General features: G+C 46.5%; 1 non-coding gene across 1 annotated transcript; it reads left to right on the plus strand.

Moving 5' to 3' along the window:
* The first annotated feature begins 2537 nt into the window (after positions 1-2537).
* Positions 2538-2607, plus strand: Trnak-cuu (transfer RNA lysine (anticodon CUU)). Its single transcript has one exon. It is a non-coding gene; the product is annotated as a tRNA-Lys (tRNA).
* The last annotated feature ends 1989 nt before the right edge of the window (positions 2608-4596 follow it).

Here is a 4596-nt window from a genome sequence, read left to right on the forward strand (position 1 = left end):
GGCCGTATAGCAAACAGTATCCGTGATGACGAACAATTATCGACAGGCGTTTTATTAAGAATTACTGTCAGATGTGATAAAGGCGAATGGCGCAGATAAAGCATTTGCCAAAGCGGTACAGCATAAGGTGGGACGAAGCAGTCTGAATTACATTTTATAGATGTATTTCTCACATATCTCAGAGTCTCTCGCGGTCGTCGTCGTCGTCTTCGTCGTCGTCGTCGTCGCCGCCGCTTCTACAGAAGTAGCAAATGGCCATCGTAGGAAATGCGGCGTGGGACGCCCTGCCTTCGATTCCGAATGCACAAAGTGTGTGGTCTTGTTTCCCAGTCTATATTTGGTCGGTCTCGTAAGAAGTTGAATGTAACGAATAGGTGGGAAAGAGCAAGGGGCAGCGGCTGTGCAGAACGAAAACACAATGCCTCAGAGTGTGAGCGTTTCCAGATGAGTCGTATACAAGTTACAGTTGGTCGTCAGTGACCGTGTGGCCTAATGGATCAGACGTCGGACTTCGGATCTGAAGATTACAGGCTCGAATCCTGTCACGCTCGTGTTTTTCCAATTCTGAAAAAGAAACACGCCGTTTTGATGTAGCAATTGAGCAGTACGAAACCGTCTGAATGTTGCTGTTGACAATTTTTTGCTTGGAGTTGCTCTTGAGCTTGAAACACACACAACAAGACCGGTGTTAACTAGCGAAATGGTCGGCAGGGTGCCGTCACCGCCGAGTTTTGACTGGCACTTGCACATCTAAAACAACGTCGGAAAGTAACTCGTTCGGCTTTTGAGTCACATCAAGTATGTGTGTTAATTTTGACGCCACTAGCTCTGCATGTTTTCATGCAATTCCTTTACCTCTCAGAAATGATTATGAAATAAAAGTGAAGTACGTGACGAGTGTGACGTTAGGAAAGCATTAGGCAGCATGGAGAGATTCTGTATGGGACCACCCAACCCAAACGAGTACTGTGTGACGTGCTACCTAGCAGGTATTAACTGAGGCAGCCGGCTAGCTCAGTCACTAGAGCGTGAGACCCTTAATCCCAGGGTCGTGGGTTCGAGCCCCAAACTGAGACAAACGGAATTTTGTTCCGCTGCAGATGTAAATTACCGTTTTTCTGATTAACGTGATGTAATGTAAATAGCAACTTTAAACTTTGCCTACGTCTCTGTCAGTCGCAAGGAAACTGTATTTGAAGGTGAAGGTGATTTTGTAGACATGTGTGAAAGACATGTTCTGAAATGCAAGTGTTGTTGTTTGGAGAGCACATCGGTTACGTGTCAGATGTTTAGCCAATCAGTAATGGGTCGCCATAGCTGCAAATAATAGAGGCAAATATGAAGTGTTGTCAGTTGAAGTCTGATGATGTAGCCGACCGTAAGGCCGAAGTACGCAAGAGTACCGCTAGTCCACGCCACTTTAGCCCAGTGGTAGAGCACTGGTGTAGAAAACCAGGGGTCGTAAGTTCCATCCTCAGAGGAGGAAGACGAATTTTGGAAATCAGTTTCGCGTCGTGGCCGTATAGCAAACAGTATCTGTGATGACGAACAATTAGCGACAGGCGTTTTATTAAGAATTACTCTCAGATGTGATTAAGGCAAATGGCGCAGATAAAGCATTTGCCAAAGCGGTACAGCATAAGGTGGGACGAAGCAGTCTGAATTACATTTTATAGATGTATTTCTCACATATCTCAGAGCCTCTCGCGGTCGTCGTCGTCGTCGTCGTCGTCGTCGTCGTCGTCGTCGTCGCCGCCGCCACCGCTTCTGCAGAAGTAGCAAATGGCCATCGTAGGAAATGCGGCGAGGGACGCCCTGCCTTCGATTCCGAATGCACAAAGTGTGTGGTCTTGTTTCCCAGTCTTAATTTGGTCGGTCTCGTAAGAGGTTGAATGTAACGAATGGGTGGGAAAGAGCAAGGGGCAGCGGCTGTGCAGAACGAAAACACAATTCCCCAGAGTGTGAGCGTTTCGAGATGAGTCGTATACAAGTTATAGTTGGTCGTCAGTGACCGTGTGGCCTAATGGAGCAGGCGTCGGACTTCGGATCTGAAGATTACATGCTCGAATCCTGTCACGCTCGTGTTTTTCCAATTCTGAAAAAGAAACATACCGTTTTGATGTAGCAATTGAGCAGTACGAAACCGTCTGAATGTTGCTGTTGACAATTTTTTGCTTGGAGTTGCTCTTGAGCTTGAAACACACACAACAAGACCGGTGTTAACTAGCGAAATGGTCGGCAGGGTGCCGTCACCGCGAGTTTTGACTGGCACTTGCACATCTAAAACAACGTCGGAAAGTAACTCGTTCGGCTTTTGAGTCACATCAAGTATGTGTGTTAATTTTGACGCCACTAGCTCTGCATGTTTTCATGCAATTCCTTTACCTCTCAGAAATGATTATGAAATAAAAGTGAAGTACGTGACGAGTGTGACGTTAGGAAAGCATTAGGCAGCATGGAGAGATTCTGTATGGGACCACCCAACCCAAACGAGTACTGTGTGACGTGCTACCTGGCAGGTATTAACCGAGGCAGCCGGCTGGCTCAGTCGGTAGAGCGTGAGACTCTTAATCCCAGGGTCGTGGGTTCGAGCCCCACACTAAGACATACGGAATTTTGGTCCTCTGCACATGTAAATTACCGTTATTCTGTTCAACGTGATGTAATGTAAGTAGCAACTTTAAACTTTGCCTACGTCTCTGTCAGTCGCAAGGAAACTGTATTTGAGGGTGAAGGTGATTTTGTAGTCATGTGTGAAAAACATGTTCTGAAATGCAAGTTTTGTTGTTTGGAGAGCACATCGGTTACGTGTCAGATGTTTAGCCAAGCAGTAATGGGTCGCCATAGCTGCAAATATTAGAAGCTAATATGAAGTGTTGTCAGCTGAAGTCTGATGATGCAGGCGACCGTAAGGCCGAAGTACGCAAGAGTACCGCTAGGCCGCGCCTCTTTAGCTCAGTGGTAGAGCACTGGTATCCTAAACCAGGGGTGGTAAGTTCCATCCTCAGAGGAGGTAGACGAATTTTGGAAATCAGTTTCGCGTCGTGGCCGTATAGCAAACAGTATCCGTGATGACGAACAATTAGCGACAGGCGTTTTATTAAGAATTACTCTCAGATGTGATAAAGGCGAATGGCGCAGATAAAGCATTTGCCAAAGCGGTACAGCAAAAGGTGGGACGAAGCAGTCTGAATTACATTTTATAGATGTATTTCTCACATATCTCAGAGTCTCTCGCGGTCGTCGTCGTCGTCGTCGTCGTCGTCGCCGCCGCTTCTACAGAAGTAGTAAATGGCCATCGTAGGAAATGCGGCGTGGGACGCCCTGCCTTCGATTCCGAATGCACAAAGTGTGTGGTCTTGTTGCCCAGTCTATATTTGGTCGGTCTCGTAAGAAGTTGAATGTAACGAATAGGTGGGAAAGAGCAAGGGGCAGCGGCTGTGCAGAACGAAAACACAATTCCTCAGAGTGTGAGCGTTTCCAGATGAGTCGTATACAAGTTATAGTTGGTCGTCAGTGACCGTGTGGCCTAATGGATCAGACGTCGGACTTCGGATCTGAAGATTACAGGCTCGAATCCTGTCACTCTCGTGTTTTTCCAATTCTGAAAAAGAAACATACCATTTTGATGTAGCAATTGAGCAGTACGAAACCATCTGAATGTTGCTGTTGACAATTTTTTGCTTTTAGTTGCTCTTGAGCTTGAAACACACACAACAAGACCGGTGTTAACTAGCGAAATGGTCGGCAGGGTGCCGTCACCGCGAGTTTTGACTGGCACTTGCACATCTAAAACAACGTCGGAAAGTAATTCGTTCGGCTTTTGAGTCACATCAAGTATGTGCGTTAATTTTGACGCCACTAGCTCTGCATGTTTTCATGCAATTCCTTTACCTCTCAGAAATGATTATGAAATAAAAGTGAAGTACGTGCCGAGTGTGACGTTAGGAAAGCATTAGGCAGCATGGAGAGATTCTGTATGGGACCACCCAACCCAAACGAGTACTGTGTGACGTGCTACCTGGCAGGTACAAACCGAGGCAGCCGGCTAGCTTAGTCTGTAGAGCGTGAGACTTTTAATCCCAGGGTCGTGGGTTCGAGCCCCACACAGAGACAAACGGAATTTTGGTCCGCTGCAGATGTAAATTACCGTTATTCTGATTAACGTGATGTAATGTAAGTAGCAACTTTAAACTTTGCCTACGTCTCTGTCAGTCGCAAGGAAACTGTATTTGAAGGTGAAGGTGATTTTGTAGACATGTGTGAAAGACATGTTCTGAAATGCAAGTGTTGTTGTTTGGAGAGCACATCGGTTACGTGTCAGATGATTAGCCAAGCAGTAATGGGTCGCCATAGCTGCTAATATTAGAAGCTAATATGAAGTTTTGTCACCTGAAGTCTGATGATGCAGGCGACCGTAAGGCCGAAGTACGCAAGAGTACGGCTAGCCCGCGCCTATTTAGCTCAGTGGTAGAGCACTGGTGTAATAAACCAGGGGTGGTAAGTTCCATCCTCAGAGGAGGTAGACGAATTTTGGAAATCAGTTTCGCGTCGTGGCCGTATAGCAAGCAGTACCTGTGATGACGAACAATTAGC

The sequence above is a fragment of the Schistocerca gregaria genome, chromosome 1 (assembly GCF_023897955.1).
Source record: "Schistocerca gregaria isolate iqSchGreg1 chromosome 1, iqSchGreg1.2, whole genome shotgun sequence".
Classification (NCBI taxonomy): domain Eukaryota; kingdom Metazoa; phylum Arthropoda; class Insecta; order Orthoptera; family Acrididae; genus Schistocerca; species Schistocerca gregaria.